This window comes from Lycium barbarum, chromosome 7 (assembly GCF_019175385.1).
Source record: "Lycium barbarum isolate Lr01 chromosome 7, ASM1917538v2, whole genome shotgun sequence".
Classification (NCBI taxonomy): domain Eukaryota; kingdom Viridiplantae; phylum Streptophyta; class Magnoliopsida; order Solanales; family Solanaceae; genus Lycium; species Lycium barbarum.
The window spans coordinates 106,662,701-106,678,231 of NC_083343.1; the positions used below are offsets into that span (position 1 = coordinate 106,662,701).

At 34.8% G+C, this 15,531-nt stretch overlaps 1 pseudogene; it reads right to left on the reverse strand.

Moving 5' to 3' along the window:
• Positions 1–8,175: 8,175 nt before the first annotated feature.
• Positions 8,176–10,209, reverse strand: LOC132601707 (protein FAR1-RELATED SEQUENCE 11-like; annotated as a pseudogene).
• Positions 10,210–15,531: the final 5,322 nt, after the last annotated feature.

The following is a 15,531-nucleotide window of genomic DNA, read 5'->3' on the forward strand; positions in this document are numbered from 1 at the left end:
CTTTGTTGGTGTTTTTGAAAGAAGTGAGCGAGCTTCTCCTTTTATAGGGCAAAAATACTTGGCCTCCAAGCACAAAAAGAGAAAGGAAAAGAATGAAAAATTTATCTTCCACAATTTTTTCCTTGCTCCCCAAGTTCAATTTGTAGCCAATTACCACCAAATGGAATGGACTTCATCAATCTCCCCCTCTAGTCCCATTCACCTGAAGGAGGCAACGTCGGGCTTCTAGTTTGAGTGCATGCCGACAAGTTCCTTGCATAGCTCAAACTTGTCTTTTGGTACCACCTTGGTCAGCATATCCGAGGGATTATCACCTGTAGGGATCTTCTTGACCTGCATAGATCCATCTTCTATCTTTTCTCGAATCCAGTGATATCTCACGTCGATGTGCTTCGTCCTTGCATGGTACATGAAGTTCTTGCTCAAGTATATTACACTTTGGCTGTCACAATAGATGACATACTCCTCCTGATGCAATCCAAGCTCTTGAAGGAACCGTTTCAGCCATATCATCTCCTTACCAGCTTCTGTAGCGGCAATGTACTCTGCTTCAGTTGTAGAGAGTGCGACACACTTCTGCAACTTCAACTGCCATGATATAGCTCCCCCTGAAAATGTGAACATGTATCCAGTAGTAGATTTACGATTATCAAGATCACCTACCATATTACCATCTGTGTAACCCTTCAAGACTGGATCAGATCCTTCGAAACACAAACAATCTCCAGTAGTGCCTCTCAAGTACTTGAGTATCCACTTGATTGCTTCCCAGTGTTCTTTTCCAAGATTTTCAAGGAATCTACTAACAACAACTGCATGAGCAATATCAGGTCTAGTGCATACCATTGCATACATCAAGCTTCCGACTACTGATGAATAAGGAACTTTGGCAATGCCCTCTTTTTCATCCTTTGTTGTAGGACACATCTGCTTGCTCAACTTCAGATGACCAGGAAGAGGCATGCTTACGGGTTTAACACTCTTCATGTTGAAGCGTTCTAGTACACGTTCAATGTACTTCTGGTGAGATAGCCACAACTTTCTGCTTGTTCGTTCTCAAACAATCTTCATCCCCAGAATTTGTTGTGCTGGGCCCAAGTCCTTCATGTCAAATGACTTGGACAAATCTCCCTTTAACTTGGCAATCAGCTCCTTGTCTTGTCCTACAATTAACATGTCATCCACATATAACAACAAAATAATAAAGTTGTTGTCAGAAAATCTTTTGAAGTATACACATGGATTATAATAGGTCTTTGTGTAAGTTTGACTTTTCATGAATGAGTCAAACTTCTTGTACCACTGCCTTGGTGTCTGCTTCAACCCATAAAGACTCTTATTCAATTTGCACACCATGTGTTTCTTTCCTGATACTTCAAATCCTTCTGGCTGCTCCATGTAAATCTCCGTGAAGAAATGCAGTTTTCATGTCCAACTGCTCCACTTCAAGATCTAGGCTAGCTGCTAAGCTTAAAATGATTTGAATAGAAGTCATTTTGACAACAGGTGAGAAAATTTCGTCAAAATCAATACCTTTCTTCTGTTCGAATCCTTTTACCACCAATCGAGAAGTCCACATGACAAAAGAAGGGTTTTGCTAAAAAGGAAGGAAAAGTTAACAGAGGGATGATTTTGGTTAAGTTTAGGAAACTTAAAGGATGTTGAAGATTAGGTGGGATAATATAAGAATGTAATGAAAGTTAGGGTGAAACAATAGGGATGATTTTGGTCGAAAACTCTATATTGTTTCATAGGGTATTTGTGCGACTATAAGCCTAACAGTTTTCTTAGAGATGAGATTTCTTTATCGACAGTTAGTTTCCTATGGTGTTAAAACTTAAATGCTTGATGTGGTGACAGTATTGATGTTGGGCGTTTTGGCTATTTCTCTGTGAATCCCTTCTTTATTAATACTAAATAAAATTACTCAATAAATGCAATTAAAAAATTTGCCTACTTATAAACTGAATTTTATTTTATCCACGGAGCAAAAGAAGAATGGAAAGTACTCTTACTTACCTTGTGGCAATAGAATAGTTGAACTTTTGAACAAAGTGAGGTTACTCTGCTCGGCAAGAATCCATAGACGAGAAGGGCATTTTATCACCATCAAAATCAAATTCCAATAAATTTGTAGCTTGAATCTTGACTTTTTCCAGACTCCTCAATTGTGATAAGATGAATTTCTTGAGTTTTTCACTCCGAATCTCTATATTTTCAGCTTATAGCAATTTGTTAGATCAAATTCATAAATGTTTGGGAAGTTATAGGATACATCTTGAAACTGTTGGTCTGTGATGCTGGCACCAGTGAGCTTGAGTGTTTGTAAAGTATCGTAACCGTACAATATAGCAATTTCGGAAGGAAGAAAATTGTCCTCAATATGTTCTGCATAACTAAAGCATCGAAGATATGGAGCCTGCACTGTCACACTGTCAAGTTTGCGCAATACAACAATCAAATTCTCCAGATGTACTAAGCCGAAACATGCAATTTGTCCTCGCAATACCATAGGCTTAGATTCCTGATGGATGGGCATCTATCGATAACTCTTTGCAACCACCAAAGCAATCCAACGATTCATATGAGAAGCCAATTATTATGGATCATGACCAAGGTATCTAATGTTGAATTCTTCAAGAACTTCTGTTTAACATGGGGTTGTAGGGATGGATCAACTGTTATTTTAGGGCAGGAGCGGCTCAACTTAATTGGTGGTCAAAATATGAGGCTCTAATTTTTTATTTTTTTTTAAACACGCATACATCATTTGATGTGTACTTTTCTAGCTTTTTAAATACAAAGTTTCTAGTTGTTATTTCCGGACGGACTAATAAACAAAGTGTGTCACATAAATTGAAATACAAGAATTAAAAAAAAAATCAAATTAAAAAGAAAAGAAAGCAAGTTACTGGAACAATAGAACCTAATTCCGAAATTTGATAACTCGATATTATACCAAAATTTAACGACTTCTATCTGCTTACTGCTATGCATGATAACCCGGGAAAAAATAAAAAAAGAGTGCAATTTGATTTATTTTTACCTTTGTTTTCGCGAGAATAAATAGTTTACTAGAAGGAAGAAAAGAGAGTATTAAAATAAATATGTTTTTTTTTATGAGAATAGAAAAAAAAATAGAACAATTATTTGGATTATATATGTAAATTACCCAAATATATATAAATAAATTTTAAATTACCTAACAAATAGTTCTATAGATCTTATACCCTTTACTAGATGTTTTTTCAAAATATTTACATAAGACCAACTTTTAATATACTACTTAATTAATATGGGGCCTAAATATCTGGGGGGCCTAAATATCTGGGGGGCCTAAAGCGGTCGCTTTATTCGCTTGGCCCTTGAGCCGGCTCTATTTTAGGGAGCACTTATACACGAGAGGAGAGGGGGGGGGGGGGGTGGAGGGGTGAATTGTGTGTGTAGATTTTTGACCTATTAAAGAACCAGGTTCTTCAACTACAGAATCTGCAAATACAATTACACTAAAAAAGTAAAAGTAAATAACATAACAATTTTACGTGGAAAACCTCTTGCTCAAACGAGTAAAAACCAGGACCTACGACGTGTTCAATGCGCCTCAAAACTTTACTACATAACAAAAGCGATTTTAGGTTACAACTCAATAACCAAACGGACTTAAGGTTACAACTCAATAACCAAACGGACTAAGTCTGGTACCTCAAGCCCTACAATCAACTCAGACTGTATCTACACATTTTCAAGACTATAAACTCTAGCCTAGAAAGCAAAACAACTTCACTAAACTGTTTACCTACAAAAATGCTACTCAATAATAAAATAGGTTACAACTCGAGATCAAAGAATCAAAGACTCAACAATTAAGAACTACAGGATCCTTCTCCAACAAGGTTCTTCAGTTAAGCATCTTTGATTCCACCAAAGCACCTTCATGCAATAATGGTTATCGCTATGAGTGAATCTCAATGATTGCTTACAATAGCGCAAGTCTAAAAGTCGCCAGTAACGTGTTTTATATATGCATGAAGTGGAATTACTCTAACTTTTTGCTTCAAAACCTAGAATAATTCAGTTAAGGAAGGCAATCCCAATAGGAGTTTCCTTAAATTGATTCCTCACTACTAAAAAAAGCCGAAAACCGACCTAAGTCAGTCGATTTTTTCCTATTTTTAAAAATTTTAAAATATACTAACCAAGCACGATCATTTGTTTAGCGCCAAAAACTAGGCAAGTGTAAATTCAACGTTCATTAAAAAAATACAACAACTTTTTAACAATAAAATGATCAATGTTTGTTGGTTTTATTTAAAATTTTAAAATAAATTATTTCAAAAAAGCGACTGCGTTTGGTTTATGAAGAAGCAGGTGAATTCGGTCATTTATTTTTGAAGAAGCCGTCCCAATTAGGTCAGCTTTACTTCACGAATAAATGAACTTTAAGTGTATAAATTAAGAAAAAAAAATGAGTGTCAACGAGTATCTTAAACCAACAAGCACCAATGATCTAGTGGTAGAAAAATATCCTACCACGCTAAAGACGGGGTTAGATCCCTAAATGGTGCATTTTATAATTGTGTAATTTAAATAATCGACCGACCGAAGTCGGTATTTTCCCAAATTTTCTTTTAAAAAATAATCAAAGTCGATCGGTATTTTTCAATTTTTTTTTTAAAACCGACCGAGTGCGATCGATAATACCAACCGAGGTCGGTCGTTTTTTGTTGCCGACCATGTCAATACCTACCAACGATCTGATGGACACCTGTTTTTTGAAAATGGTTGATATCAACAATTAAATAAATATATGGTAATCAGTTAGCAATAATTAAATCCAAATCCAAATTTAGGTCACAGAATCTCAAGAATCTCAAATTTATTCCATACCGTAACACTTTTTAAAACTGATTTGTAACTCCGTTTTCTTTCTTTTTTTTTTAAAAAATTAATTATTGTGATACTTATCATTTTATGGTAAATATTTTTTTTCCCGAGATTAAGTAGTGGGATTAAATGATAGAAAAACTGGTTGACCTTCAAATAATAAATAAATGGCAAGCATTTAGCAACAATCAAATCCAAATCTAAATTAGATCACATAATCTCAAGTATCTCAAATTTATTCAATAACCTTAAGATTATTTTTTTTAACTGATTGATAACTCTTTTTTGCTTTTTTTCTTTTAAAATTTTAATTGTTTTATTGATAAGTAGACTGGTAGACTAAAAAAGATTGTAAATACTCTATTCAAATACACTGATAATGTAAATATGTTTTATACTATTAATTCGTATATCCTAAATAAAGTAAAAAGACGGGGTTGTTTCTTGTTGAGATATTTATGAGTTTTAAGTATCTTACATGGAATCCAGTGCAAAACTTGTTTAGAAACCGAAGTGGTATGCAGAAAATTAATTAGAGATTGTCCAATTGTGAAAATGTATGTTAGATTAGCTCAAATTTAAGAAGGTTCATTAAATTTTATTGCCACCCCTTTTGGTTCGAAGCTTTGGAGGTAATTAAGTATTGCAATAAAAACTGTTATCAGTTTGTCACCTAAAAAACTCATACTTGTACAAACAAATGAGTTTGACTCCTTTTCTAACTTTGCGGTCTCTAATATTCATTAACACCTCTTTATTTTATTTTATTTTATTTTATTTATTTATTACTATGAAAAAGATAAAATATCAAAGGATAAAAAATCTCTAGGTCCATTCCCTAATCTTTTAATTGATGACAAAGTGAAAAAGAACAAGACTCAGTGGGGATCTCTTTTCCTTTTTGTTAAAAAAAAAAAAAAAAAAAGAGAATAAACAATGCAAATGAATTTATTAAAGAAAAAATTCTTTGATAAAGAAAACGTTAAAAAATAAAAACAAATGTGGCGTTTATTTACTCTATAAATCCTAATTATAAAGAGTAATGCACACATATTTTTGTCTTTACATATACACACATGTATAGATTAAGAGATACTATAATTTCGATAAAACAGAAATAAAATTTCAGTGATTGCATGGTTTGGTTAGTAAAAAAATTATTCTTCCTCCACCTCCATCCCAGAGACAACATTACAAAAAATAGAGGCTTTACACCAAATTACAGAAAGAAAGAAAGAAAAAGTGTAAAAAAAGAAAGAAAAGGTGTAAAAACAAAAAATAAAGTTAAGGGTATATAAAAAAATGAGAGAAAATAAAATGAAAAGAGAGAAAAAAAAAGAGGGGAGAACAAGCTTTTTCTCTCCTCTTTTTCCTTTAATTCCACAATAAATATATATATATATATTCCACAATATATATATATATATATATATATATATATATATATATATATATATATATATATATATATATATATATATGTATATATATATGGTCTTGCTAACATACTACATGAAGGTAGTATGTTAGCAAGATACCCATTTTTAGTTTACCCAGAATACCCTTAATAGTTTATTGGAACATATTAATAGAGGTGGTTTTTTGGTCTTCTTACAAATAATGCTAAACCCAAAATCTGATACCCCATTTTATTTGAAAAAAAAAAAAAAAGATACCGCCATTTTCTCGTCCCTGTCCTCCTCTTCTTCTCAACCCTTTCTGCCATTCATAGATTCATCTCAATATGTAAAATTAAAAGATACCATGGTCATAATCTCTAATAACTAGAAATGTTTTTCAGTTTTGAAACCGCGATCTATTTTATAAAACTCCATTTCGTCTCTTGCATTTTGTTTTAAATATTTTGAGGTAGCCTTGGGAAGATACACAACATCAATGGAGCTACACATGTAATCAATGACCTCTTTTTCTTCTGGAAGTGGGTCTAATTTGGGATTTAGTGTCAATGGTGCTTCTGTGGAGATTTAATCCTTAAAGGTGAGATTTGTCGTCGATCTTCTTGGTTGCTAACCGTATCCCTCCTTCCGATGAATTTGCCATGTTTAGTCCCTCTATGTTCTTGCTTGGTGAATTCGTTTTCGTTTTTCTGGTTCTTTCAGATCTGCGATTGTCCTTCACTGCATTATAATTCTATTTTTTTTCTTGGGTTTGTTCTCTTTCCCATTACTTGCTATAATTTTATGGACTGGGGACTTGGATGTTCATGTTCAATTTATCTTTTTTTGTTTTTGTTACCTTCTTCGTTTGTATATGCGGGAAATATTTACTTTTACTTAATTTTGCTTCGGTCTAAGTTTTATGTTTAAGTAAAGATTTGCTAATTCTCAAAAAGTTAGTATTAGTTTTTTTCTGCTAATGAACAAATGTTGGTTGATTTTTAAAAGAAATGTAATCGATTGAATAATCGAATTTTCAAAGGATAAATAACTAAATATGTGAAATTCTTCTCTTTTGCAGCTCTGAAAATGGTGCTGAGAACGCACCAAAAATTGGTCAATTTGGTGCTAAAATGGTGCTGAAAATGTGCTAAAATGGTGCAGAAATAGTGCTGAAAATGGTCTAAAATTGTGCTGAAAATGATTTGATCTATAGCTACATTATCTGCTGAAAAAATAGCCAAAATGGACCAGTTTTGCAGGTAATTTGTTGCTGCATTATGTGCTGAAATGCAGCAAAAGAAATGCCTACACAGTGACCAATTTGCTGCTGCATTTTGTGCTGAAATACAACTTAGACAGCACTCCAAAATACAGCAAAATGCACAAAGAAATGACCAATCTGCTGGTGCATTAGAGTGCTGAAAATCCAGCCTCAAATGCACCAAAAATCTAGCAAAATGGCCATACTTTACTTGTTGAAACACAACCTCAAATGCACTTTCATTTTTGGCAATTCTGAGCTATATTCTGCAACTAAGGAGATTCTCGTCCATGAATTTGGCCTTTAGAAACTAGTAACTTATTCTTGAAATCTTGTAAGAAGAGATGATGTTCTCTTTACCTAATGTACTATTGGAGGTTAGGCTTCATGTCCCCCTCCTCTTGTACTCATCTGAAACAATATTTATACGGAATAAATCATGTTCATATTCAAAAACTGATTTGATACACAATGGATTGTTCTGATTAGTAAAACAACATCTTGTTCATAAACAAAAAGTGATCTCTTGCAATTTCGAATCTCTACACAACTTAGAGTTGCATTGAACAAAATATGAAGTATACTGGCTGGTTCCAGTAATCAAAATGATTCTTTCACAATTGGATCACGTCAAAGCTTCTTTGTCCATCCTTTTGGAATCCTGCAACCAAAAATAATTTGTTTCTTATTTCAGTTTGTATACATTATGAGTATCTACATTTAACAAGAGATTAGACATAATGAAACTAATACTTACTTGTTAGGAGATTGTGATAGTGGAATTTCAATTGTTTTTTTTTCAGTAGACAATTTCTTGAGTCATGACCAATTCCACCACAATTAGGAACATGGCAATATCTTGGTTTCTTAGCAGCTTCAATGCCTCCAACTGGCCTTTTTCCCTTCTTTCTTCCTTTTGTCTGGGATTGTTGGTGATTTTCAATGTGATAATCTTCATTTGAAGAATTGTCTTTAGTAGATTGACTTAAAGTAGCATGTTCGTGTTCTTTATCGATACACTCATTCTCAGGAAGGCATTGAACAATTTGTAACACACTTTCTAATTCCTTCTTAGCACATTCAAGACACCTTTTGTCTTTATTGATTCAACAGTCAAATGTCGGACTATAGAATGAAGACTTTGAAACTCATTGTCATCATTACTGGAATTTATCATGTGACTAAATTTTAGAGCCAATGAACTTTCTTGCCTCCATAGAGCCAGTAAATACTTCTCAGGCACCATAAAATAGTTATGAGCAGTAAGCACTTGAATGCAATGCCTGCACAAAATTCCTGAAAATTCAAACTCTCGGCAAGAACAGTGAACAACCTCTTCTAGTGGATCCCAATAGACAAGGCGTCCACCATCTGTTTTGATATAGTGACGAACAATATGTGATCCATCACTATTTGGAAATAGACCATATTCAACAGAGAGTATCATCTCATCTTGTAATAATTTAAAAGCGAAAGGTGTGAGGACTTTTAAAGCATGTTTTTCTATTGGCATGAATGTCTTAATATGAGGATTGTAATACTTTTGTCGCATCGTTGCCTCTTCATTAGCATGATTTCTTATGCTGACCGCAGTCCCGACCTACTCAACAAATTATTTTAAACTTGTTCTTGCATGTAAAAATCTTTTCAAATAAGCATTAATAGATTCTGAGCGTCCAGTCGTTGTCATTCCAGCAAAAAAGTACCCCTTCAAATAAGGCAATGCCCATGATACACGATTTATGTATAACAATTTGATATGCCGATCCGATCCAAAATCAAACTGAGAAATTAATTCATCCCATTGGTGCTCAAATTCTTCAATGCTGCCAAGTTCATAAAGCCTATGAAATTTAGATTTGAATTGCAAATACCTTGAATCAAGGACAAAAGAAAACCAAGTGGGGAACTTGAATGTAATATGCCATATGCAAAATGCATGTTTGGTGTGTGGCAATTCATTGGCAATAGTTTCTGTTAAGCCAAGATCTTGATCTGTTAGTATAGTTTGTGGGTGCTTTCCATTCATAAGTCGCAAAAAACTCTGCAAAATAAATATACATTAGCTATAAAACTAGAAAATATTTTTTTAAAAAAATTGAGAATACAAGGGTATTAACTTTTAACGCCCACGAAAAAAGAAGATTCTTTCTCGTTTCACAAGAGAACATAACCAAAGAAAATAGAGTTGCCATGATTGTCCACACCAATCCAAACTCCCAATGGCATCTCATAATGATTCAATCGGTAAGTAGTATCGAAAACAACTACATCTCTAAAAATTTCATAAGCACGAATGGAGTCTCCAAATGCCCAAATGATATGTTCGAGTCTTTGACATGCATCAACTGTGAAATCATATTGGAAATCACCATCTTTATCTTTCAAACTCTTGCATATTTTTAGTAGCTCCAGTGCATCACTTTGAATATTGGTAGAACTTTCTGATTGAACAAAGTTCCTTATATCTTTTTTCATAAAAGGCAATTAGCTTGGATCTACTCCCTTTTCTAATTCAACCACTCTTCTTATTAAACCCATGGAACAACCGGCTCTCGCAAGAAGTGTAATTCGCTTTTGATCAACAATGTCAATATTTCGATAAGCGGGGAGGAATCTCACCTCCTTATCACTCAATAGGTCATGGTTGTGGACATTATCAAAACATACCACCGTCCAACGAGTGATCCCGTCAATTATTGTTAGAATTATTTAGTATATGTGGACTTAAAATTAACTTAATATTATGTTTTAGCAAAATAGGCTAAATATTAATAGTTGGTGGATAAGACAGAGGCCGTTTATTTATGTGGATTCCATGACGGGCACTTATCATTTCATGCAATAGGTGTGGTCTGGCAATAGTGTAGGCCTGTTGTAGATCGGTGAGCCTGTAATGAGGAGGTCCACTAGGTTAAGGCTTTTAAGCCTATAAATATGAGGCTAGGTCCCCTCTCCTAGCTTACCCAAAAACTTATTCCCATAAAAGTGCCAGCCGTTGTAAGCTTAAGGAGAGGAAGACTCGGCCTAGTTCTGTTATACCCCGTATTTTCGCATATTCGGAAAATTCGAAATAATTTTGACTTGTAAGAAATAAGGTCATATGTTGATTTTAATTAATAAATGTGTGTTGTTCATGAAATATTAATGTGCAAATATAGAGGAAGGCTAGGGGCAAAATTGAAATTTTGGAAATTAGTTTCGGGAATTATGAAACAAGATCCATAACCAATTGGGCTCAAAAAAATAATAAGAGAAAATGAGGCCCAAGAGTATAGGGGTGGCCGGCCATATGGCCAAGGCCCAAACCCATGGAAATTATCCATGTGATAAATTAGTCCTTATCATTAGAAGTTTCAAGAGAAAATAAGAGAAGGAGAAAAACAAAAGAAAGAAGAGCAAGAAAAATATAAGGCCATTCGGCCATGCTCCATGATTTTTGCCCCTTGAAATCTTGTACCTAAAATTATTTTCTTGTGGTATTCCTACTAATTCAAGGACCCTCTACAACGTGGTGTAGTTGTTTCGGAGGATAGGCCGCTTGTTTCGTCGATTTAATACCTTGGTCAAGTGAAGAAGCTAAGAAGAAAAAGGTAAGATTTTACTTCTTTTGTCTTGGAAGAAATATATATATATGTGTTGTAGAATGTGGAAAGGAATGTAGAGTATGAAAATTGTGTGTTATAGGTATGTGTGTGTATGGCCGAAAATGGTGTTGATGGATAGGGATGATTAAAATTTTATTTGTTATGTTAATTGTGTTGTTGAAGCCTTGCGATGGAAATGGAAGAAAAATGGTTCAAGTTGGCATGAAAAATTGTTGAAAATGATTATAGGAAATTATGTGATTTTAATGTAGTTTTTATGTAATTATGGAAGTGGAGTTCTAAATGTGAATTGTTATGTTGATTGGTGAATTTGGAAGGATGCTAGTCCATATTAGCATGAAAGATTGGTTGTTAAGTTGTTATGGAAAGTTTTGTGATTTTATGGTAGATTTATGTAATGATGAAAATGAAATTGTTAAGGTGCGAATTATGATTATTGTTAATGAAATTGGAAGATGAAAATGTGTTATGAATATTTATGTCGAAGATTAGAGGTTTCGGATGAATTATGGTTTTGGTGGAATTTTTGTATATTTTGTAAATATTTTGTAGAATGATATGAAATGCTTCCGAATTGTATTGGAATGATCTTGATTAGTAAATGAATATGAAAACATTGATATTGGTTTGGAAGTGCGAAGTTAGGTTGGAAGTTGTCGCACTATGTAGGAAAGAAAACTATTCATGTTAGAATGCGTTTTACTTCGATTGTTGATGCTGTTGGTGTTGTTGTGGGTGCTGTTGTTGACATTTTGGCCGAGTTAAATTCTCGGGGATGTTGTATGTATAGGGAGATGCTGCCCAAATTTCTGTAGACAAGTATGAGTTAAGATTGAATTCCTAAAGGCTTGTAATTGATATTTGGTAATTGTGACCAATTGTAGATTTTGGAGGAAACGGGATTTGAGTTTGGAGAAGCGTAAGGAGCGAATAAGGTATGTAAAGCTTTACCTTTCCTTCTTTTGGCATGTCTTAGACATAATAGGTTTGGATACGAGCCTCGGGAACGACTCTATTCCTAGAAATCCAAGTTTGAATTTGACCCTTTTTCATTCAATAGAATTGAATTAAGTATTTCATGCCTTGGTGAGATAATTGCCTAAACACCTACAACTTGCCCAAATGGAACCGGATCACACTAAAACTTTCATAGGTGACTCCATAAAGCTTAATGTACGTAATTTGTGTACACCACCTCAGTTGACCCAAGGTGGGCCCACTATTCCCGAATCCTCTCCTATTGTACTATTGACTTATTTTCGAGCGATTTTAAAGGAACTCTTCTAACTACTAAACGAAAATTGTTTTAAATATTCCACTGAGCCTTATAAACTATTTTGGGACATGGAAACGATCCCAGAAAGATTATTTCTACGTAACTTATTATGACATCCGAAATACACCTACTATGATTATCATCCGATTTCATTATTACGATTTGTCATTCGAGATGTCCTATCGAGTCTTTGTAAATGTATTGTGTTTTACATTGCATTTAGTTTCTCACTACTCCACTCGTGGACGCCTCAATGTTTCCCTCACTAAGCCCGGGCCAGGATATGTTATCAAGCGTATTCCACTGCATTGTTCGCCGTGCCTCGATGTGAGGGGGCAGGTATACACGTACATGGGTTGCGGAGTATGCTGTGCCATGTACACATATTCTGATATGATATGATATGATATGATACGATATGGCCATCTGATATGATATGATATGTTACGGAGTTATTCCCTACTCTGGAGTATGATGTGTTGTGGCGCCAGTGTCGGGGTGGCGACCACGTTCTGTTCACCGAGTCCCTTGACGGGGGCCGGATATGGCATATGTTTTTGCATACACTATTTATGTTTTGTAAATATGCATTTGATATTCTGGATATTACACTCATTTTCTGTACGTTCTGTTCCGATTATGATTTTATTACTGTGCTCCAGGCTTTACATATTCAGTACATATTCCGTACTGACCCCCTTTCTTCGGGAGCTGCGTTTCATGCCGCGCAGGTACAGACGACCGATTTGCTGATCCGCCCGCTTAGGATTTTACTCTGCTGTCTTGGAGTGCTCTCTTGTCCGGAGCCTATATTTTGGTACAAAATTTTTCTATGGTACATATATATGTTATTCAGGGGTATGACGGGGCCCTGCCCCATCTTATGATTCTGTTATTATTCGTAGAGGTCTGTAGACATACATGTGGGTTGTGTATATGTTTTGGGTTGATATGTTCTGCGATAGCCTTATCGGCTTTCCCCGCGTTATATCTGTTTATCTGTGGTAATTAGTAACGCTATTCGCCTTCTATATCTGTATATTCGGTTTATATGCTGGATTGGGTTACTGGGTACGTACGGGTGTCCAGCACGGACACTAGTCGCGGCCTACGGGGTTGGGTCGTGACAAGTTCGTCTTCAATTTCGTGTTGCTATGGCGGACAAAGGTACGCACCTTACTTTCGAGTGTTTTATTATTCTATAGGTGTTCTTGGTCTATGTTGTTATTGTAGTCCTGATATTTGATAATTATTACAATTATGTCTTTGGCAATAGACATTTTGGCTTTACAATTGCATCTGGAAGATTTTCGATCTCTTTGCCGCTCTTTTTCTGCTATCTTTTGATAATTATTACACTTGGCATCAGAGCTTTATCATATAGATTTAGAACCCTAATAATCGTTTATGAGACGAATAGTTGAAAATACTAAAGTTAACGCAATCTGTATCGCGGCCTTGAAACTAAAATCTGTAACGAAGTCTGTTTTTAGGTTCTTTTTTGATTGCTGCATATATACACGATATTATTCTATTAAAATAATCCTGGTGAATCAAGTTCAAAGTTGATTTCAGTTATGGGGTCTTAATTAGCAGTGTTTGCTTAACACGCTGTGCTTCCGCTGGTGATGATAATCTGATAACGTAGAGTTATTTATGTATCCTTCATTGACTAAGAATTTGTGAAATTAGAGATCTTGATTTAGAGTTTTTCTTTGTGAATCTGGGTATATAATAAATTATTATTTTTTATCTTTGAGATATTCTTGTGTGTGTTTTCAAATTGACATAGTCTTCTTGGATTTTGGTTCATCCTTATTTTTTTGAACAAAGGAATCATATTTACAAAATGGGTCTAGATGTCTTTAGATCTTAAATTTATAATATCAATCTCCATACTACTGAAGGGTAAAGCTAGTAGAACGTAAATACGAACCTTAGAGAAATTCCAAACATATTGTTTTTAGATGCCTCACTGTAATTAAAATTTCGATTGGCTTAAAATCACTGTTTTCGTTCTCATTCTTTTCTATATAAGTGCATCTATGAAATTTTTGACAACAAGACTTATTGGTGTAAGTCTTAACCATGATTACTACGGGTACATGTTAAAACACTTCAAACAATATGTCGTATCATCTGTGTTAAGCAATGGCATGTGTAATCCCTGAGATTGAATTTGTTTTGTGAATTGAGATAAGTAGTGTACACCAAAGTGACCTATTTGCTTCAGTTTATGAGACTTGTTTAATCCGTTTTGAGGGATATCACTGAGTTAGAACATACAATGGCCTGCCCAAAGGGGGTTTATTGTGTGTTTTAATTTGGTGTTGTGATGAGGCCCATTATGTGAAAATATTTTAATTTAGTGAATTTGTCTTCCCAAAGGGGATAGGTTTCTAGTATTGAAATATTTTCTTGCCCTGCCCAAAGGGGGCCTACTTATTGATGCTGCGGGAATCACCGTTGTAATAAATTATTGATCTTATGCCTTGCTATTCTAATAAACCCATTCATGTTGTGTTGTGTACAGTTACCATTTCTTTGAACAACAATAATGCTGAAGTTGTGGTCTTGTCGGGCTCTAACTTTAAGATATGGAAGGAAGATCTTGAATTTGCTTTAGGCATGGCTGACATAGATCAGGCATTGCGTGAAAATGAGCCACCAGCTCTTACTGACTCTAGCACTGCTGCTCAAAAAGAACATTATGCTAGGTGGGAGAGATCTAATAGGCTATGCATCCTTGCTTTTAAGAGGTCAATTGTGAGCACCTCAAGAGTGGCGTGCCTGAAACTACCAATGCTAAGAAATTTCCTGCCCAAGGTGAAGAAAGGTACCATGTATCCAATAAGGCTGATACTGGAGATCTAATGAGTAAACTCGCGGGGATAAAGTATGCCAATTCTTGGGGGGGGGGGGGGGGTGTTAGAGATCATATAATTAAGATGGTCCACATCCAGTCTAAACTGAAAGCTCTTGACATAACTCGTCCTGATCCTTATATTGTTCACTCTGCACTTAACTCCTTACCTGCTGAGTTTAGCCAAATGAAAACTGCCTATAATACTCAAAATGAAGCTTGGTCAATCAATGACCTTA